Here is a 23,158-nt window from a genome sequence, read left to right on the forward strand (position 1 = left end):
GGGGTTTCATTTCATTCTTTTTAGGCAAAGATAAATACTCTGAAAAGAAAAACAGCTGTTAGGGATATGGGGAGGGTGGTCAGGCGGAAAGAAATGAGGGCATGGACTGTGGACGGCCAAGAGAAAGAAAAATAACAGAAATTCAAGCTGTGCTGCGCACAAGTCCTGGGACATATCTAAACTTCTCAGTCTACAAGACGTTTCAAAGCACAGAAACAGCCTCCTGTCCAAGTCCCCAGCATGGACAGGACTGACTTTTAGCCCCTATTTATGATCAAAAGACTGTTCTGTATAAATATTTATACAGTTCATTAAATAATAGCCTGTATAAATATTGTTAGAAATGTGCCACAGGAAACCACAGACTTTGTGGCTGATTCTTCAACAAACGTGCAAACTGCTCAAATACAGTGTGAAAAAAGGAAAAGGGGACCTGGAAATAGAGGGCTGTCCTTTGCAAACGGATTTTAGCAATCCTAAGAAGGGGGTACAAGCTACAAATACTCAGCTAAAAACCGATCATGTGGGGATTGTTCTTTTATACTTTTCTCCTTCTTTCCCTCTGAAGCATCTAAGAGCATTAAGATTGCTGCCTAGGAAGACAATCTCCCAGGAGTGAATGAGCTTACCCTATTTCTTAAGGGTCCACTCCTCCAGGATCTATTTGGTGACAGTCCACAGAAGCAGTGTCCCAGAAATCTGGGAAGGAATTCAGTATCCTCTTTCAACTTTGATCTTTGGACTTTGCTGGGAGTTGATGTATACAAGTCCTGTGCAATTTATTTAGTTAGTTATACTGCAATGAGGGATTTGCTAAGATTGGGAAGGAAAAAGATGAACAATGAGTTTAGCTTGCCCACCTCAGTCTTCTTAACAGAAAGGACTGAATACCACTTTCAACAATTCTCACATGCTGTAAGACGGTGGGAAAATTTGAAATGAGAAGGAAAGAGATGATTTGGCAAAAATGTTGGTTCTCTGGGCTCTACCAACAATACCCAGGAAGAAAAGAACAGCTTGCCAACCAAAACTTTACCTCTAAACATGAAAATTTCTTAGGGCCTCCTCTTCGGTTCTTTTTCAGCCTTTCACTCTAAGGGGAGCCATTTCTAAAAGTTTTAAGGTTGCCAAGACTGGCTCAAAAGAAACCCAAACACTTCCACGGTTCCCCAAACTTTTAGAGTCTGTAGCAATGGCCCAACACGTTTTTCATCTAGACATACCTGTGGCTTGGCATAGTCTGTAAAAAGGAGTATAAGCATATTTTCAGTCAAGTGTTCATTTTGTGGCATCCGAAGGAAGGAAGGGAGTAAGCGGGGAATCCATTCCCTGAATACTAAGAAGCTGAACCAGGCCCTTATCTAGCTCCTGGAAGAGCAGAACAACCTTTTATTCATCACTGATGTCTAACACTAATGCCTAACAAAGGACCTGGCTTGTTGCAGATCAAGAAAAATTCAAAAGAATCTGAGGAAAAGGAAGAGGGGGAAAGGAAAGTGTGGTGGGGAGAGGGAAAGAAGGGAAATGGGGGAAGGAGAGGAGAAAAGAGAAGGGAGGATGGGCAAGGAGGAAACTGAACTGGCAGTAAGTAGAAGCCTGAGTGATTCACAGATAAGAAACTAAGAAATCCCTTGATTGATGGGAGGAGGGAAGAAGAAAAAAAACAGCACACATATACCTTGGCTAACAAATGACATCCACTAAATTCCTCCTGCCCCAGAAAAGTCTATTAACATAATGCAGAGAAGGAACAGATTATGAAAATGTCAGTTCTAAGAGACCCAGATGTAAATCCAAATAAACAAAACACAAACCAACAAAACCCTTTCTCTATTCTGAGGGTCAGCCACTCACACCTGGAATGTTTCCTGTCACCAACTGGAAAGACCTCAAGACCCCCAGCACAAAGAAGTTCACATGTGGGACCCATGACATGTAGGTTCCTGGAGCCGACTGGCTAACAGGCTCTGAAGATCCCAGACATCATAGAACATGAGAAAACAACATCACACACAATCTCTGGGCCCAGAAGTTCTCAAAAGAAGCTCCAACAAGGAGTGCAGAAGTCATCCTGCTAAGCAATGCAAGACTGTGTCTTGACAACTGAGGACACAAGCTGGGTCTATCTTATCCACCTCTGTATCCCCAGTGCGTACATACACAAATAAATTCAATATGTATTAGGTACTCAATAAGGAGCTGATGAATGGAATAACAAATAGTCACTGCATTTGGGAGAAATGAAGGCAATTCTTCTCCACAACACTAAAAAATAAATCTTCAATATCAGGGTCACCATATTCAATTCAGAATAGGAAACCTGATGCTTGTCCCATCTGTGTCTACCACTGACTGACTTGGGGCAAGTCTCTTCACTGATGTCTCTCTTCACAGGTATGAGACTCATGAATTCTATACAACTACTCCAAGGGGTTGTTGTGAAGATTAAAGGAAATAATGAGCACAGAGCGCCCTTTAAAAGGCAATTCCTTTATAACAAGAATCAATGGCACTGTGAGGCCAGAAGGAAAATTTGGGTGTAATAGTATAGCATCACCAAAGACACTCTACAGCCTTCTTACTCAAAGTGTGGGCCTCAAATCAACTTTCACTTCCAACACTGAATCACCTCCTGAAAACCACATCTTTTTAAAATAACGATTTATTAGGCTGGGCGTGGTGGCTCACGCTTATAATCCCAGCACTTTGGGAGGCCGAGGTGGGCAGATCACGAGGTCAGGAGATCAAGACAGTCCTGGCTAACATGGTGAAACTCCATCTCTACCAAAAATACAAAAAATTAGCTGGGCAGGGTGGCGGGCACCCGTAGTCCCAGCTACTCGGGAGGCTGAGGCAGGAGAATGGCGTGAACCCAGGAGGTGGAGCTTGCAGTGAGCTGAGAGCGCGCCACTGCACTCCAGCCTGGGCAACAGAGCAAGACTTCGTCTCGAAAAAAATAAACATATATATATATATATATATATATTTTTTTTTTTTTTTTCCTTAGGTTTTTGGGGAACAGGTGGTGTTTGGTTACAAGAGTAAGTTCTTTAGTGGTGATATGTGAAATCTGGGTGAACTCCTCACCCAAGCAGTATAAAATGAACTTTGTAGTCTTTTATCCCTCACTCCCTTCCCACTCTTTCCCACTGAGTCCCCAGTGTCCATTGTGTCATTTTTACGCCTTTGCATCCTCATAGCTTAGCTCCCACTTATGACTGAGAACATACAATGTTTGGTTTTCCATTCCTAAGTTACTTCACTTAGAATAATAGTCTCCAATCCTATCCAGGTTGCTGAGAATGCCATTAATTCATTCCTTTTTATGGCTGAGTAGTATTCCATCGTGTGTGTGTGTGTGTGTGTATCATAGTTTCTTTACTCATTGATTGATGGGCATTTGGGTTGTTTTCAGATTTTTGCAATTGCTGACACCCACATCTTTTAATATGTGTTACCTATACCTAGTCATTCTCGCCACATCTAACAAGCTTGATTTCCAGCAAACAAACAAATATTAAGTGCTTTCACTATGCCAGGATGCTAGGAATAAGAGGCTGAAAAATACATTATCTCTAATTTTAACAAACTGACAGTCTAATGTTACGGTCTGAATGCCTGTGTCCTCCAAAAATGTATGTGTTGAAACCTAACCCCTAAGGTGATGGTATTAAAAAGTGAGACCTTTGGGAGATGATGAGGTCATGAGAAAGGAACCCTCATGAGCAGGATTAGTGTCCTCATAAAAGAGGCCCAAGGAAGACTCTTGCCCCTTCTACCATGTGAGGACACAGCAACAAGTCAGCAGTCTGCAACCCAGAAGACAGTCCTCACCAGATACCAAATCTGCCACTGCCTTGATCTTAAACTTCCCAGCCTCCAGAACTGTAAGAAATAAATGTTGCAAATTAGCCACTACTTTTATGGTATTTTTTCATAGCAGCCTGAATATACTAAGATTAATGTAAAGACCTGAATTTTGAAAATCAAATGGTGATGACTCAAGTTATTCCTCATTTATATACCTCAAGCAAAACCTAATGCACCTAGTAAAACTGCATATAGTGGTAAAGTGGCTTCATGCTGCCACCAGAATTCTGATCATCCATACTTTAGGAATGAGGCATCCCATACCAACTCCACCTTTTTCCGTAGAATGAAGAGAAGTTAGTGAGTTAATGGAGGTACCAGTTTACTGCTTTCATTACTGTTCCAACAGTTCTGACCAACGAGGTCAGAAACTCAGTATTTTTCAGGATTTTGGGAATCCTTATGCTCTTTACTGAGCCCATTTTTAAAGACTAACAAGAGGTGATTGGAAGAGGGACATGGTATTAAATCAGGAAGACGGTAGACAAGTTGGCTATCTTTTTAAATTTAAAGTTAGATTCCAAAAGGCAGAAAAGACAGAACCTACCAAATCCCCATGTGTGCCTCACAATGTGGCAGCCACAATAATCCAAACTGAGCCAGTTTTGGATGGTGAACCGTCTTCAATGGTGGCCAGAAACCATCACCTTCCTGTTTGGGTGAGGGAGAAGGGACAAGATGGAGGAAGGTAAACAAGAAGGCACCGCCCCTGTTGCTTCCAGGTTCTTCCTCACCAACTTTCCCGTGCGCGGGAAAATGCAGCCCATGCCCGGGAAGATGCAGATCAACCGAGCATGCGCCAGGTGACATCAATCCGAAGAGATCGAAACTTACCCGGCCACGCCTAGGGAGACGCCCCTATCACGCCCTTATCCCGCCCACTGCCCTCCCCCTTCCAGTACCAATGCATAAAAGTCCCCCGCTGGCAGGAGCCAGCGTGACTTCTTCGGCCCCCGCATTCGTGGACCAGGGAACCTCACCCGAGAGCGCCAGCGCGACTTCCCTGGCCCCCCCCCAACACCTGAGGACCAGAGAACCTCGCCCGAGAGTGTGCGCATATTTGCAATAAAAGACTGCCACTTTCTTATGTACTTTGGCCTCATGTTTAATTATTTAGCTCTCCTAAATTAAATTAAATTAAATTAAACAAAACATTTCCAAGAGTCACATGGGTAATGCCCAACAGCAGTCACAAGGAAAACATAAAATCTAAACTTGGCTGAAGCCAAATGCACAGAACAAGTCCTAAAGATATCATGGATGAAAAATCTGATTCATCAAATGACGTCCCCAAACTCCACCAACAAACATCCCCTTAAAGAAATGAAACTTCAGATCTCCCATACCATCTTCCATAAAACCCTGCTTACTCCCTCCCAAGGGTTCTGTTCAACCTTGTGTTCCAATAAAGCACATTTACTTCTTTATAATGTCTTCCTGTGTTGCCGTACCAAGCCATTCCCTTTACAGAGAAAAGGAGAGGAGAACCCACATTTATAACACCTACCAAAATATATGTTGTTTCTCCCATCTACACGAGGAAACTGAAATGCTAGAAGAGTCAATATCCTGTTGATAGTCGCAAAGCCCATAGAGGGACAAAGCCATATTAAAGTACAGGTTTGCCAAAAGCAATTGCAAACAATGACAAAATTGACAGATGGGATCTAATTAAACTAAAGAGTTTCTGCATAGCAAAAGAAACTATCAGCAGAGTGAACAGGCAACCTACAGAACAGGAGAAAATTTTTGCAATCTACCCATCTGACAAAGAACTAATATCCAGAATTTACAAGGAACTTAAACAAATTTGCAAGACAAAAACAAACAATCCCATCAAAAAGTGGGCAAAGGATATAAACAGACACTTCTCAAAAGAAGACCATTTATGCAGCCAACGAACATATTTGTAAAAGCTCAACATCACTGATGATTAGAGAAATGCAAATCAAAAACACGATGAGATACTATCTCATGCCAGTCAGAATGGTGATTATTAAAAACTCAAGAAACAATAGAAGCTGGCGAGGCTGTGGAGAAACAGGAATGCTTTTACACTGTTAGTGGGAATACGAATTAGTTCAACCATTGTGGAAGACAGTATGGCGATTCATCAAGGATCTGGAACCAGAAATACCACTTGACCCAGCAATCCCATTACTGGGTATATACCCAAAAGAATATAAATTATTCTACTATAAAGACACATACCATATGTTTATTGCAGAACTGTTTACAATAGCAAAGTCATAGAACCAACCCAAATACCTATCAATGATAGACTGGATAAAGAAAATGTGGTACATATATACCATGGAATACTATGCAGCCACAAAAAGGAATGAGATCATGTCCTTCACGGGGACATGAATGAAGCTGGAAGCCATCATCCTCAGCAAACACAGGAACAGAAAACCAAACACTGCATGTTCTTACTCATAAGTGAGAGCTGAACAATGAGATCACATGGACACAGGGTGGGGAACAACACACAATAGGGCCTTTTGGGGGGTGGGGGGACGAGGGGAGGGAACTTAGAGGACCAGTCAATAGGTGCAGCAAATCACCATGGCACATGTATACCTATGTAACAAACCTGCAGGTTCTGCACCTGTATCCTGGAACTTAAAGTACAATATTGAAAAAACAAGAATCTTAAAAAAAAAAAAAAAAGTTCAGGTTTGTTATCAGCCATGACTTGGCTTTCCACACTAACCAAGCTGCCTGTGTCCTGGGCACACACAGAATGAAGTTTCAAATCTGTTTATCCTGTAAAGCCTTCTCAGATGATCATTAGAAATGCCTTCTCCATGATCCAGTTAATACAGACTACCTGATGTCACGATAAATCCTACTGTGGAAAACATTAGATATTAACTGAAAATGTTCTGCCCCCTACCTTCCTTGTAAGAGTACAATGCATTGTAATGTAGTAATAAGTGGAATTACTGGGTTGTGGAGAAGAGGATTATGAATATATAAAATAGTCAAATATCTTTTAAAATAAAAAGACCATAAAAAAACTTTCTTCCTCTGCAGAGTTCTAGCAGCATTATGAGCAAGCCTTCTATGTGGCTTGTGGCTGAAGCACCATGTTCCTCTTTGGAGCAGCCTCCCTCCCAAGCAGGGGACCCCATTTAAATAGGAACACACACTGAGGAGAGAAGGACGATGGAGAGAGGGCCCACCCAACAAGCGGATAAACAGAGTCAGTCCATCTTCTACAAACCCAATGGACACCCCAAGTTCCCTAAATGCAGACATTTAAATGTGATAGTTTCTTACTCCTGTGCCAGGACCCTGGAGACAGAAAGGGAGATAGCGGGGGGGGGGGGGGGGGGGGGGAGGGGGACTCATTTCCTAATTCTAAATGCAGAATTATTTCATTTTAATCCCTAATATGCCAATTACAAAACTAGGCCCATAATGGGGAAATGATATGCAAATTTAGTGATTTCTTCTTACACAGATTCTTCCTTTTGAAATGTGAATTCCTGACCTCTCTTTGAGTTCTGAATAATTTAAACATATACATACAGTTTCTCCTGTCATTGCTTTCTTCTTCAAGAGGTTTCTGTTGATTTGCTGACATAATTAACTAGGAAATGATTTTCTACAGAACCAGACCCTCAAAGCAATGCTATTATCATTAGCATATTGGCTGAAATCCACAGTTTTTCCCAGAAAGTCACTCAAATTAAAACAACAAAAGAACCCACCAATGTTACTGACTGCTGCAAGATCTCAGCAAATTCAGGAGGAGGTGAGGACAGTATCAGGTAAAGCAACAAAATCCATTCTCCATGTGATCATGCAAAATTCCCTCCTCAGAGACAATGCCAAGCCACAGATGGGTTGAAGTCTTTGGCCCATTCTTATGTCTACCTGTTTATGAAGACTGGTCTGGTAGCTTTTTTATTTTTTTCTCACTCTGTCACCCATGCTGGAGTGCAGTAGTGAAATCTCCACTCACTGTAGCCTCTGCCTCTCCGGTTTCAAGCAATTCTCTTGCCTCAGGCTCCCAACTAGCTGGGATTGCAGGCACATACCACCACACCCAGCTAATTTGTTTTTGTATTTTTAGTAGAGACAGGGTTTTGCCACGTTGCCCAGAATGGTCTCGAACTCCTAGCCTTAAGTGATCTGCCCATCGTGGCCTCCCAAAGTGCTGGGATTACAGGCATGAGCCACCAGGCTTGGCCCTGGTCTTGTAGCTTTAAGGCCGAAGGTGAAAGGCCTAAAGAATGAATTATTTGAAGATTAAACATTAGACTTGACCATTCCACAAACATGTCTCTGTCAAAAGTATCACTAGCTAAAGTACAAGGTTAAACAGCACCAATGCTTCTTCTGCCCGAAATAAAGCCCAGTATCTTTATTTGCCCCACAAGGACCTCTAAGCTCAGGCTCCTGCCTGCCTCACTTACCTTAGCTCCCGGCCTCTCTCCCTAACCTCAACCTTCATACTTCAGTGCTACAAAACTACTAGAAACTATTCAAAGGAAGGCTTGGCGCTTTTGTTCATACTGTTCCTTCTACCTGTAATGCAAAGAATACAAACTTACAGTTCACAGAAAAATAAATACATAGGAATCTTTCAACTCACAAATAGTGCAGGAATATAAATCAAAACAACACTAAGATATAAATTTACATCTAACAAATAGGAAATTGAAAATTTTGATAATACCCACTTGGCAAAAGTGTGGAGAAACAGGCAGTTTCATACACTTTTCGTAGAAAAGTGATTCCACCTTTGATAGAATAATTTAGTACTATCTGTCCACTTTTAAAATCAAGTATTTTACCCAACAGTTTAACTTCTAAGAATTTATCTTCTAAGAATGTATGCACTGGCTCACCAAAAAGATACACAAAAACATCCACCACAGCCTTTTTATGTAAATGCAAGAACATATCCCCGAACACCCTAGAAGGAAATTAAATGATTATTAATAGGGGACTTTCCAAAATTGATACATCAGTAGTTGTTAAAAAGAATGAGAAAAAAGAAAGCTGCTAATTATATATTATTAACTAAAAAAGCAAGTTCTTAGATGGTACAGTATGACTCCACTGGTATTATTTTTTGATAAAGAATAGAGCAAAAGCTCTATTTTCTTCATGCAATACAGTGGTTCTCAAAGTTTTATTTTCTCAAATTTTAACAGGGCCATTGGTGGTCTCTAGAAGTGCAGCAGCATTAGTATCACCAGGGAACTTGGTAGAAATTCAAAGTCAGGCCCCCTTCCAGCTTCAACGACTCAGAAACACTGCAGTGGGGTTCAGCAGTCTGTGCTTTAAAAAGGCCTCCAGGTGATCCTGATGGATGCTAGAGTTTGAGAACCACTGTACTGTATAAAGACCTATCATAAAAGATTTCAGGAAAGACACACAAAACCTGCTTACTGCAATGACATCCAGCAAAAAGAAATACAGTGGAGGTTTCGAGGCCATTTACCTTTCCCTCTCTGGGCTGTCTGAATGTTCTCAATGAGCAGCTATTACAGTAATAGGAAGGAAGACCTTCTCTGTATTGAGCTGAACTGTGCTTGGCATAGCTTCTACCCTCTAGTCCTAATTTTTATCCCAAAGGATCATCCAAACTGCCTTTTTTACCCTTATACGTGGGCTACCCTTCCAAATCTTTTAAGATGACTCTGATGACCTCCTACTGGATCTTCTTTTCTCCATGCTATACATTTTCAGTTCCTGTAACTTTCCTCTATGACATGGAGAAAAGAGAAGCAGCAGCATTAAGAGAAATAAAAGAAAAAGAGAAGCAGCAGCATTAAGAGGCACTAACCATATTTAATTAGAATGATCTTCAGTTACCCATGTTTCCACATGACACTGCATGGAGATGAGGTAAGCTGGGCTAGCTGCACATGGTAAGCACATGGGAAGTCTTCCTTTTCCCTCTACCTTTCTGGAGGCCCCCTGGATGCAACACATGCTGGGACATATCACTGGCCCATCCAGCCCAGCATCCAAACTCTGACAAGGATAAGTTGTTCTTGATAGGAACAAACTATCTATGACACTAACATAAAAAATAATCTGCTCTTTAAGGGAGAAGGCAAAGGGAGCTGGGGCATCTTCACAAATTGTCTTTGAAGGGGAACTCTGAGGTAATCCTTGTCAAATACACTATTCTTCCCTTAAGGGTTCACTAGAATTAGTGTTATCTGTGTTTTATCAATATGTACCTTCATATGAATCCAAATATTTCTTAGACATACTTATATTTTGAGCCAACCCTCATCTTACATCAATAAATTTCTTATGAACATTTACTCTGTGCAAGATGTGGTGCCAGTGACTTATTAGATGGCCTTGCTAATCTTTTCTGCAACTTTTAGATGGGAAACCAAGGTTCTGAGCAGTTAGGTCACCTGCCAGGTCAAAGAGTCAGTGAATAACAGAGAAGGATTTCAACCCTATGCTCTTTCTACTATGTCACATGACAATTTTTTAAAGATCCTGAAAATAGCCTTATTCAAATGTCAAAGTTGCCACATAATTCTACAATCCCAACATTTGGTTAACTAGATTGAGTTTGATCCGTCTAAGTCACTATTTATTTTATTTATTTTATTTATTTATTTATTTATTTATTTATTTATTTATTTTTGAGACAGGGTCTCACTCTACCACCCAGGCCAGAGTGCAGTGATGTAATTATAGCTCATTGTAGCCTCAGCCTCCTGGGCTCAAGCGATTCTCCCACCTCAGCCTCACGAGTAGCTGGGACTACAGATATGCACCATCATGACACAGTAATTTTAAATTTTTTATAGAAATGGGGTTTTGCCATGTTGACCAGGATCGTCTCAAATTCCTGGGCTCAAGCTATCCTCCCACCTCGGCCTCCCAAAGTTCTGAGATTACAGGCATGAGCCACCATGTTTGGCCTCATTCTTCATTTTAAAGACTTTGTCTTCTTCTCAATTTTTGTCTTGCAATATCCAGTCAGTAACCGAGTCCTTTCTTAATCTCTCTCCCATAGCCTGTTCAGCAGAATCCAAGCTACTCAGCTCTCCAGCCTAGTCTGCAATGGATTTCAGTGTAGCTCAGCCCCAAATCTAGATGGTTAAGGGACTGGTAATATATTTAGCCTGAACAATTTTTATTTGGTTTTCCTATCCTTCCTAAGCCCACTCTATACACGTCACTGTATATTCCTCCCCGACTACATATCCATTCTCCACCTTCTCTCCCTGCTATCTGTCCTGGGGACAATAGTCTGGATCTCCAAGACTCTCTAATCCTCTGTCTTTTAGTGGGGTTTGAGCAATGGAGAGCTCTAGCTGAAGCCTCAAAGGAAGGAGGAGAGTAAGGTCAGGCCTCCTTTCTCATAGAGTTGGCCCAGGCCAGCTGCTTCTTTTGGGCTAAAATACCTCTCCAGGCAGCCTTCTCCACACGATTTCTCCTTTTGGGTTCTGGTAACCAGTCCTTCCCTCACCCTTTTGGGTCTAAGGATGTAACAGTCTTCTTGTTCAGGCATTCAGGCTGCCCTCACTTTACTCAATAGTTCTTTTATTGAAAATTATCCTAATTTAGGTATATCTTATGTTTTTCTCTCTGATATACTTCCTTCACCATGCTCTTAGCACCCTGAAGTGGTAAAAGTTCCCCTTTATTATTGGTACCTGAGTACCTCAAAAATCCCTTCCTCACATCTTCAAATAGTCCTTTCTTTACATTTTCCTCAAAAATTCTAGTTGAATGCTTCCAATTTCAGCCAAGATGCATTAACAGGAACCATATTTACCTCCCAGCTTAAAACAATGGGGGAAAAAATAGAAAACGAAGATTCTCATGACATTGGACATGAGGCAACAGAGTAATAACACAGAGATGGGAAAAAATGAAATAAGTCCTTCAATGGTTCAAGTTTAATCCCTGGGAAATGTCTGCAGATGGTGGCACAAGAAGGACAAACACAGGCCAAGCCCAGCAGTCTCCCTGAGTTGAGGAGACAGCGCCGAAAGTCTGTGGCGAACAAAAAGGCTAGAATCTTGGGCAAGAGAGGAGAGAGCTGCAGAGAAGAATTCCAGAGAATTGCAAAGGTACTCCCCAAGTATTCAGGAGAGTACTAATCATCCATACTAATGCATCCATATGTGAAAACAATCTGAGGCAGAAGCACCAAAAAGGATTAGAGTGAACAAATCAGTGGGCTTCACATAAGGCCAGGAAGAGTTCTATTCATAACAGCCAGAGTAGAAAGCCCTATAACTCACAGGGAATTGGGTAGAGTATAAATTCTACCAAACATTTAAAGAATTAATATAATTCTTCTTGAACTCTTACAAAAAATTAAAGAGGAAGGAATACTTCCAAACTCATTTTATGAGGCCAGCATTACCATTACCCTTAAACTAAAGCTAGACAAGGACATTATGAGAAAAGATAATCACAGGTCAATATCCACAATGAACACAGATGCAAAAATCCCCAATAAAATACTAGCAAACCCAATTCAACAGCACATTAAAAAGATCATTCACCATAATCAAGTGAATTGATTACAATTGCATTACAACTATCCTTGTAATGCAAGGATGACTCAACATATGCAAATCAATAAATGTGATACACTACATTCACGGAACAAAGGATAAAAATACTGTATCTCAATAGATTTCTGCAAAAACATTTGACAAAATTCAACATACTTTCACAATAAAAAATATCAACAAATTAGATATAGAAGGAATCCACCTCAACATTATACAGACCATATATGACAAGCCCAAAGCCAATATGATACTCAACATTAAAAAGCTGAAAGCTTTTCCTTTAAGATCAGGAACAAGAGAGAATGCCCACTCTTACCACTACTATTCAGCACAGCATTGGAAGTCCTAGCTAGAGCAACTACACAAGAAAAATAAATGAAAGGCATCCAAATTGGAAAGGAAGGCATAAAATTGTCTGTTTACAGATGACATGATGTTATATATAGAAAACCACCCAAAGACTCCAAAAAAACTGCTAGAACTAATAAATTAATTCAATAAAGCTGCAGAATACAAAATCAACATACAAAAATCAGCTGCATTTCTATTCACTAACAATGAACTATGCCAAAAAGAAACTAACAATCCCACTTAAAAGGGCATCGAAAAGGAAAAAATAGGAAAAAACTTACCAACGAGGTGAAAGATCTGTCTATTGAAAACTGTAAACCTATGATGAAAGAAACTGAAGAAGACACAAATAAACGGAAAGATATCCACGTTCATGGATTGGTAGAAATAATATTGCTAAAATAACCATACTACCCAAAGTGATCTGCAGATTCAAAGTAATTCCTATCAAAATACCACTGGCATTTTTCAAAAAAAATAGAGAAAAACAATCCTAAAATTCATATGGAACCATAAAAAACTCCAAATAGCTAAAGCAATCTTGGGAATGAAGAACAAAGCTGGAGACATCACACTTCCCAATTTCAAATTATATTACAAAGTCATAAAATCATAACAATATGGCACTGGAATAAAAAGAGACATATACACTAATGGAACCAATAGAAAACCCAGAAATAAACTACTCACATACAATCAACTACTCTTTGACAAAAGCAACAAAAATGCACAATGGGGAAAGGGAAGTCTCTTCAATAAGTGGTGTTGGAAAAACTGGATAGTCACATGCGAAAGAATGAAATTGAACCCTTATACTATACACAAAAATCAACTCAAAATGGATTACAGATGTAAACCTAAGACCTGAAACCTTAAAACTCATAGAAGAAAACAGACAAAAAACTCCTCGACATTGATCTTGGCAATTATTTTTTGGATATGACATCAAAACCATGAGCAATAAAAGCAAAAATAAACAAGTGAGGCTACATCAAAGTTTCTGCACAGTAAAGGAAACAATCGAGAACATGAAAAAGCAACCTCTAAAAGAGAAAATATTTACAAATCATATATCCCAACAAGGGCTTAAAATCCAAAATATATTTTTTAAAATGTATACAACTCAAAATAAGTAACTTGATTTCTTTTAATGGGCAAAGAATTTGAATAGACATTTTCCCAAAGATGACATACAAATGCCTAATAGGTATATGAAAACATGCTCACCCATGACTAATCATCAGCAAAGTATAAATCAAAAGCACAATGAGAAATCACTTCACACCTATTATGATAGCTATTATCAAAAGTCAAAGAATAAGTATTGATGAGAATATGGAGAAAAGGGAATCGTTGTACACTGTTGGTGGGAATGTAAATTGGTGCAGCCATTACGGCAAAAAGTAGAGAAGTTCCTCAAAATAACAAAAATAGAACTACCATATGATACAGTAATCTTACTTCTGGATATATATCCCAAAGAAATGAAATCACTACTTAGTGTTATAGCTGTACTCCCATGTTCATTGCAGCATTACTCACAATAACTAAGATATGAAAACAACTTTAATGTCCATAGATGGGTGAATGGATAATGAAAATGTCATACATATATATGCAATGGAATATTATTCTGCCTCAAAAAAGATTCCTGCCGTTTTCCAAAACACGGATGAACTTGGAGTACAACATCCTAAGTGAAATAAGCCAAGAACAGAAAGAAACACTGCATGATATCCCTTATATGTAGAATCTAAGTCAACTCATAAAAACAGAGAGGAGAATGACAGTTACCAGGGACTGAGGAAATGGGGAGAAGTTTCTAACAAACTTTCAGTTATTGGAAAAATTTCTAGAGATCTAATGTACAACATAGTGATTACAGTTGATAATTTACTGTATACTTTAAATGTGCTAAGAGAGTAAATCTTAAGTGTTCTCACCACACAAAAAAAGAGTAACTACATGAGGTGATGGATATAATTAGCTTGCTTGTGGTAATCGTTTCATAATGTATATCAAATTGCGTTGCACATCTTGAGTATGTATAATTTTTACTCATCAATCATACCTCAGTAAAGCTGGGGGGGAAAGGAAATGGATAACCTGAACAGTCCTATATCTATGTAATCAAACGACTTTGTATTTAGCCTCCTGCCCCCAAAACAACAACTCCGTGCTCTGATGGCTTCACTAGTGAAACCTACTAAACAGGGGTTTTTTTGGTTGTTGTTGTTGGAATTGTGAATGGATTTTTTAAAACTTATTTAATAAGATTCGGTTAAACTTTCAACAAACTGAAGTTCAATTTTATTTAAATACTTTAGATCTACATTTTTTATATTAACAAATTATTTTTTTCTAATCCTCCTTCCTCCTACCCCCAACCCTCAAGTAGATCTCAGTGTCTGTTGCTCCCTCTTTGTGTCCATTTGCTCTCATTGTTTAGCTCTCGCTTGTGAGAACATGCAGTATTTCTGGTTTTCTGTTTCTGTGTTAGCTGGCTCAGGATAATGTTCTCCAGCTTGCTCCATACATGCTGCTGTAAAGGACATGATCTTGTTCTTTTTGTGGCTGGATAGTATTCCATGGTGTAAAGGTACCACATTTTCTTTATCCAATCTACCACTGATGGGCATTTACATTGATTCCATGTCTTTGCTATTGTGAATAGTGTTGCAATAACATTTAAGAAACAAAAATACCAATTCTACATAATCTCTTCCAGAAAAAATCAAAATGGAAGAAATACTTCCTAATTCATTCTATGAGGCCAGATTTACTGAGAGATCGGGTATTTAGATGATATAAGAAAACTGTAGATCAATATCCATCATAAGGATGGATACAAAAATTCTTCAAACTTCAGCTAATAAAATTCAACAATATAAAAAAAGGATAATATGCCCTGACCAATAGGGTTTATCTCAGGAACACAAGATTTAACACTGGAAAAAAAAAATCAATAAATGTAATTCAACACATTAAGAATCTTTTTTAAAAATACGAATGATCAGCCAGGCACAGTGGCTCACGCCTATAATCCCAGCACTTTGGGAGGCCGAGGCGAGCAGATGACCTAAGGTCAGGAGTTCAAGACCAGCCTGACCAACAGGAAGAAACCCATCTCTACTGAAAAAAAAAAAAAAAAAAAAAAGGCTGGGTGTGGTGGCTCATGCCTGTAATCCCAGCTGCTCGGGAAGCTAAGGCAAGAGAATCACTTGAACCCAGGAAGTGGAGGTTACAGTGAGCTGAGATCACGCCATTGCACTCCATCCTGGGCAACAAGAGATCACAACAGTCATAGGAAAAACAACAAAATTACAACATCCATTATTCCTTTAAAAAAATTCTCAGTAAGGCAGGAATACAATGAAACTTCCTAAACCTGATAAAGCATATCTACAAAAGATATACAACTAGCATCATGAATCATACTTAATGATGAAAAAATGAATGCATCTCCCTCAGATCAGGAAGAAGGCAACATGTCAGCTCTCATCAGTTCTATGTAAAGCAATGGTTCTGGCTAGTGGAATACAGCAAGAAAAATAAAAGGCAACCTCATTGGAAACGAAGTAAAACTATCTTTATTTACAGATGACAGGATCACCTAAATAGAAAATCTGATGGCATTTAAAAAAAAGCTCTTAGAAATAATAAGCACGTTAGCAAGATTTCAGGATACACGATCAATATACCAGTAGCAAGAAAACAATCGGAAATTAAATTTTTAAAATACCTAAAATTTTAATATCATTTACAATATCATCAAAAAATAGGAAATATCTACAGATAATTCAACAAAGATGTGTAAGACCTATGTATTGAGAGCTACAAAATATTGCCTAGAGAAATAAGGAAGACTTAAATAAATGAACAGATATAATGTGTCTATGGGTCAGAAGACTTGGTATTTCAAATGTCAATTCTCCCCCTAAATTAATGTATTCATTCAATATAATTCCAGTTAAGATCTAAATAGGCCTTTATTTTGAAATGGACAAAGTGATTATAAAATTCATATGGAAATAAAACCTAGAATAATCAAAACAAATTTTAAAAAGAACAAAATTAAAGGACTTATACTAGCTGATTTCAGTACTTATTACAAAGCTATATTTATCAAGACTATGTGGTATTGGCATTAAAATAGACAAGAGATCAATTGAACAAAATAAAACAAAAAATTGCGCCAATGTATACATGGTAAATTGATTTTTGAACAAAGGTGCAAAGGCAATTCAACGAAGATAGGCTTTTCAGCAAATGGTGCTGGAACCACTGGATAGCCATATGCAAAAAAAAACTTGATTCCATATTTCATGTCCTATACAAAAATTATCGTAAAATGATCACAGCTTTAATATAAAACCAAAAATGACAAAACTTCTTTTAAAAATAGGAGGAATATTTGAAACCTTAGGTTAAGCAAAGATATCTTAGATAAAACACAAAAAAAACATGATCCATAAAAAATCAGATTGGTAACATTTATTTAACCAAATTTATAAATTAGACTTCATCAAAATTAATGCTGATTTCAAAAGACACTCTTAAGAGACAAGCATCAAAATAAGAGAAAATATTTGCAAGTTACATGTGATAAAGAAATTACAATAATAAAGAATTCTCAAAGCTCAATAAAAAGAAAATAAAAGGCTCATTTTTTTTAATGGACAAAAGATTTAAGATATACTTTACCTTAGAGGGTATACAAAGAGGAATTAAAAAGGGTACAAGCAATCTTTGGGGTTATCAGGTATGTTCTTTTTTTTTTTTTTTTTTTTTTTTTTTTGAGACGGAGTCTCGCTCTGTCACCCAGGCTGGAGTGCAGTGGCCGGATCTCAGCTCACTGCAAGCTCCGCCTCCCGGGTTCACGCCATTCTCCTGCCTCAGCCTCCCGAGTAGCAGGGACTATAGGCGCCCGCCACCTCGCCCGGCTAGTTTTTTTTTTTTGTATTTTTAGTAGAGACGGGGTTTCACCGTGTTAGCCAGGATGGTCTCGATCTCCTGACCTCGTGATCCGCCCGTCTCGGCCTCCCAAAGTGCTGGGATTACAGGCGTGAGCCACCGCGCCCAGCCAGGTATGTTCTTTTGATGGTCATGATGGTTTTCATAGATATATGTATATAACAAAACTTCTCCAATTAGGCACTCTCAATAGGTACAGTTTATTGGATGTCAATTATTCCTCACTAAAGCTGCTACAAAACAGCCCACTCAAGAACACCTACTGATGACTACATTCCTTCTTATCCCTACACTCAATCAGTAATTAATTTCCATTAGATATGAGCTCTAAATTTCTCTTCAAATAATTCATATGTCAGTATGTTCAATTATTTTCTACTTTTAAACTTAACTTCCTCATAAAGCAACCTTTTTCGATCACCTGCTCCACCCAGACTCACTGATTCATTCCGATTACCTGCTCATTCTCCACCCTGACTCATTCCAATTTCCTGCTCTGCCATAACCATTTTTCTCGCCAAACCACTCACCCTGTCACTCTCTTTAAATTAGCCAACTGGAATTAGTTTAGCCTGTGCAGTCTAACCCTAGCCAACAGGTGAACAACACAGCAGCAGGGGCCACGTGCATCAGGAATAAGACCCCCTTCCCCTCCCTTATCCAGCTGTGTGCTCACCATTGCTCCATCTGTGAGGGCATACCCTTCTATAGAAGTAAATTGCCTTGCTGAGAAGAAAAAAAGAAAATTTGATATTCAAGTGCTATTTCTTTTGTGGCACCGAAACTTTATAACATTCCTAACCATTCTATTTTCCTAATCTCTCTCCATTCCCATAACTATACACCCTAACACCTCTCTCACCTATATTACTACAATTGTCTCTATCCAGGCTTCACCAATCCAATTCATTCTCCAAACTGCAGCCAGAATTAATTTTCTATAACATAAACCTGAGAGCATCACTGTTTGCCCTGGAGATATATTTCAAACTCCCCTAAGATGATTCACCAGACCCTTCCTGATCTGGCCTTCACCCTCCCCAACCTCCTGTCGGGTGACTTTCCACCTTAGCCTTTCCTGCGCAGCCATACTAATCAACCATGTGCCATGCTTCTGTAGTTCTGCACATGCTGTTCCTGGTTCATAAACTCCCTCGCCCTTTCTCCAGCCCACTGATACTTAGGCTTTGGAACTCAGCTCTAGTAGTCCCTTCCGGGAAGTCCTCCTCAATTGGCTTCCCCATGTTGAGCCATTTGCCCTTCTCTCAACTCCTGGGAGTCTTCTGCATACTTTTCACTGTGCTCATCTCACTATCACATAATCTCCCTCATAAAAGTGGATTGAAGCAAAATGGATGAAAGCTTAAAAGCAGAGACCAAGTCTTACTCATCTGCTCTTTCCCAGAGATACCACCGTTCTGGGCCCAAAGTATGTGGACAAGATGAGTGAACAAATGAATACATGAAGAACTGATTTGGATGATCTCTTACACCACTTGGGTTGATTCTATGTCCCTCCATTATAAAAAGGTGGGCGGGTGAGAGAGTAAGTGATCTCTGTAGCACATTCTGGTAAAAGAATCATTTCAAATCCCCTTGAGGGTGGGGGTAGGGGGGTTCCACTCTGGCTAGGAGATTAAGGGCAAGATTCATTACCTCAAATTGTTTTAAAAACCAGCTGGTAATTGACTGTGATTTAAACTATTTAAATCAATAAGTGAAAGGTTAGGTAAAGGGAACTATTTAAACTAATAAGTGAAAGGTTAGGGAAAGGGAACCAAATTCCAGGAAAAGACAAGGCCCACAGCAAAAACTAACACCGCCTGGAAGGCCCAGCCTCCTCCCAGTAAACTTCTTAATTTCATCCAGAAAGACACAGTTCTCCACCCTCTGGGGTTATGCCCTTCTCCCAGCACACATGTTTTGACTTCCAAATCCAGCCAGGCAGGCTCCCAACCTCCCTCCCCCTCAAAATCGATCTCCAGGCCCAGCTGACCCCCTCTGATCTGTTCCCCAAATCATCCTTAGTAACAGTGCTCTGGGCCTCCCACTAGGAGGTCCTCCAAGAGCCAGGCCAGTGGCCATCAGGTCAAGAGCCAAGCATGAGGGCCCCATTAACAGGAGACTCCCAGAAGACCAAGCGGCAGTCATCTGGCTGGAAAATCCAGCAAGCAAGTTAAAAAGGAAAAAAATCAGGACATACACGTGGTGGATCACAAAAAAAAAGAGGAAAAGCAAGCAAAAACTATACAAAGCAAAACTCTACCATTTAAATAACAGCCACAACATAAAAGACTCTCCCTTCTTTATGATTTACAATTCAAAAGAATAAGCACCTCACCCCTCCTGGTCTCATACTTTAAAATTTAATCTAAGGATAACTGCTTTTCAGACTTTGGTCACGTCATGACTGACTCTTCAGGGAAGAAATTTGTGTTAAGACACAGAAGTGCTTTAGTGGAAAACAGCCCAAGATGAGGGAAATTCACCATTTTGCACCTTGCCAATCTTTTTTTTTTTTTTTTTTTTTTTTTGAGGCGGAGTCTCGCTCTGTCCCCCAGGCTGGAGTGCAGTGGCGCGATCTCAGCTCACTGCAAGCTCAGCCTCCTGGGTTCACGCCATTCTCCAGCCTCAGCCTCCCGAGTAGCTGGGACTAAAAGCGCCCACCACCACGCCCAGCTAATTTTTTGTATTTTTAGCAGAGACGGGGTTTCACCGTGTTAGCCAGGATGGTCTCGATTCTCCTGATCTCGTGATCCGCCCGTCTGGCCCTCCCAAAGTGCTGGGATTACAGGCGTGAGCCACCGCGCCCGGCTCCTTGTCAATCTTCAAATAAAAAGGAAACGGATAAAAATGGAAAGATATCCCTAGGCCTTCCTACTCAGGACAACTGTAAACAAACAGCATTATCTCATCTAAACTCATCTGTGCCTCAAACATTATCACAAGTGCTGGAAGCGTTTAAAGCTACAAGCAACACTAGCCTAAAAATGCCTTCGGTAGCCAGACGTGAATTAAGGGCTCCTCAAATGCTGGGAAAATGTCCTACAAGGGTAAGCGGAGGAGAGAAAGAGAACTGAATATAGTCAAATGGGCACTGATCGGAGAGGAAGCAGCACGGGTTCCAGACACCTAACGGGCAGCCTTGGATACAGTCAAGGCCGACCCTTCCCTTCCCTTCCCTTGAGTGGCCGGACGCCTCACCCAGAAGAGGACACAGGGGACTCAACAACGTCTCGGGAGCAACGGCCCGGCGGGTGTGAGACTAAGCGGCCAGAGGAGGAGGATAAGGGAGGAGGAGAAAGGGGAGGAGGAGAAAGGGCAAGAGGAGGCAACTACTGCGGCAAAAGGGAGGGAAGGGCCGGGCTGGAGAAGCCTCTTTCTGGGCGTGCGCGCTGAGAGCCTGCGCGCCAGCAAAAGCCCCCGGCGCCCACGTGGGACTGAGAGGCGGGTCACTTACAGTACTTGTCCAATCTGAAATTACATTTTAGCTAGAGAGATTCCGCACGTAGCCGCACCGAGCCCCACGGCGCCTGGGCAGGGCGGTCCCGGGGGCGGCTGCAGCACCGCCTCGCGCACGGCCCCGCCGCGTCAGGCGCGGCCCCTGTAAAGCGCGGCCTGATTGGCCCTTTGAACCGGTCGTGGGATTGGCCGGCACCTCCGCGGGCAGAGCCGGGCAGGGCGCGAGGAGCGCGGACCCAAGACCGGCTAGGCTGCGACTGCTCAGGCTGCGAGTTCCCAGCTCTGGGGTCTCACCTTGCGGAGCTCACCCAGGCGGACTCTCCGCAGCCCCGGATGGGTGTCTGTGTTAGTTTACTAAACACCAGGACTATTGTAGGCGAGTGTAAGCAATAATAAGAATATTGCATGGTTACAATTCTTGATTGCTTGCTTTGTGTCTGGTTCCTTACTCTTTGCAGAAATGTTCTAACCCCGTGGCCAAGCCCCGTACTTCAACGTATGACATTCTGTAAATATGCAAAACAGATGGGTCCCTGCCTTTGAGAAGTTTTACAATTTACTGGGTACTGGACACCCAACTCACTTAATTCTCACATGCCTTCCCTTTCTAATAATCTACATGTTATGTATCCCTGTTCTACAGATGTGGGGAATCCGAAATTTTTAGCTCTTACTAGGACACACAGCTAGGAAGCAATCAAAGGGAGAATTCCAACCTGAGCTCCAATCCGAGCTATTTTCATAAAAGGCACGATCCCAGGCTGAGGGAGCTCGAGATTGGGGAGACAAGTTTAGCAGTCGCTGAGTCCAAACATGTCGTTTTCCTAGAAAAGGAAACTGAGATCCAGGAAGGGGAAGTGATTTTCCAAAGACACACCTGTGAAAGATAATAATTTCACTGAACTGATCTTAAGTGGCAGGTGCAGTAAGATTGTCTGCTATCTTCACAACAACCCCAGAAGTAAATGAGTGCTCTTATCTTGGTCTTACAGGTGAGAACAGCCCAGTGAGGCTGAGGCCACACAATTAGCCCCAGTCTTTGCACTGCAACTCTACCAGGGATCCTCGTTTGGCTCATTTTCTTTCTTCTGCACCATGATTGTTCACCTTTTCATTACCAGCAACATATCCAAAGACCTAGCTGTAGACTCGTTGGAATCTGTTACTCAGCAGCTGTGTGAATCAAGGGTTCAATAGGAATAATGATATTAAGATCTATTCATCTTACCTTTTCAGAGCATTATGAAGAATAAGTGTGGTAAGACATATGAAAATGCTTTGTAAAGTGTTAGATGCTTAATACACAGAAGACATTGCTTCCAGATCTGCTTCAACATACCCCAAGAACAGAATAAGTGAAATATGCTGGTTTCATGCACTGTGGCAAGGGGGTCTCATCTTGGCTAGACTTGAATAAGTGGATTTGCTGCCTGGCCTCTATGGATGGCTCTTTCTCTAGGCTTTTGTGTATTTGATTTTTTATTTGCTCCAGCAGCCATATTGAACCATGAAAGGACCTCGGGAATGAAACCCATACACAGCAAAGCAACAAAATGAAAGAGACGTGGGTTCCTAGTGCAGGAGGCACCGGACCAATCAACACCCACTGTCCTTCAGACCTCCACATGAAAGAAAAAGTTGCTGTCCTGTGTAAGTCGCTTTTATTTTGTGTTTTCTATTGTATAGGGTCAAACCTAATAACAGATAAATTACACTGTAACAGATACATTACATTGTATCATAGAATTATCAAACAGCAACCTTACAAGGTGATAGATGCAGAAACAGGCCCAAAGAGTAAAAATAATTTGTTCAAAGTTTTTCAGCCAAGTGGCGAAGGTGAGATTCTGACCTGGGTTTGTCTGAAACCAGTTTTCACTATGTTTTTCAGTTGTGATACACTGCCTATTATGAATGAATGAATCCTTTTTTTTTTTTTTTTCCATTTACTTCCATTTGATTCATTTATTCCAGGG

General features: G+C 40.6%; 1 protein-coding gene and 1 long non-coding RNA gene across 12 annotated transcripts in view; one reads left to right on the forward strand and one right to left on the reverse strand.

The window, feature by feature from the left end:
• Positions 1-21,285, reverse strand: part of LOC105495149 (FGGY carbohydrate kinase domain containing) — a 440,526-nt gene extending 419,241 nt beyond the window's left edge. For 5 of the 11 annotated variants that reach the window (XM_071092359.1, XM_011764399.2, XM_071092360.1 and 2 more), the window contains exon 1: positions 21,181-21,285. The gene's annotated coding sequence lies outside the window, so the exon portion shown is untranslated. Of the gene's footprint in view, positions 1-629; positions 726-1,223; positions 2,088-4,417; positions 4,513-20,924; positions 21,090-21,180 lie in introns of those variants that run through there. The other 6 variants (XM_071092363.1, XM_071092364.1, XM_011764398.2 and 3 more) reach the window with 5 other exon arrangements.
• A 98-nt stretch (positions 21,286-21,383) lies between these two features.
• Positions 21,384-23,158, forward strand: part of LOC139362054 (uncharacterized) — a 55,225-nt gene continuing 53,450 nt past the window's right edge. Inside the window, exons 1-2 of the long non-coding RNA XR_011620340.1 lie at positions 21,384-21,564; positions 22,678-22,832. This is a non-coding gene — a long non-coding RNA (uncharacterized lncRNA). The remainder of the gene's footprint in view (positions 21,565-22,677; positions 22,833-23,158) is intronic.

Source organism: Macaca nemestrina, chromosome 1 (genome assembly GCF_043159975.1).
Source record: "Macaca nemestrina isolate mMacNem1 chromosome 1, mMacNem.hap1, whole genome shotgun sequence".
In the NCBI taxonomy this organism is placed as follows: domain Eukaryota; kingdom Metazoa; phylum Chordata; class Mammalia; order Primates; family Cercopithecidae; genus Macaca; species Macaca nemestrina.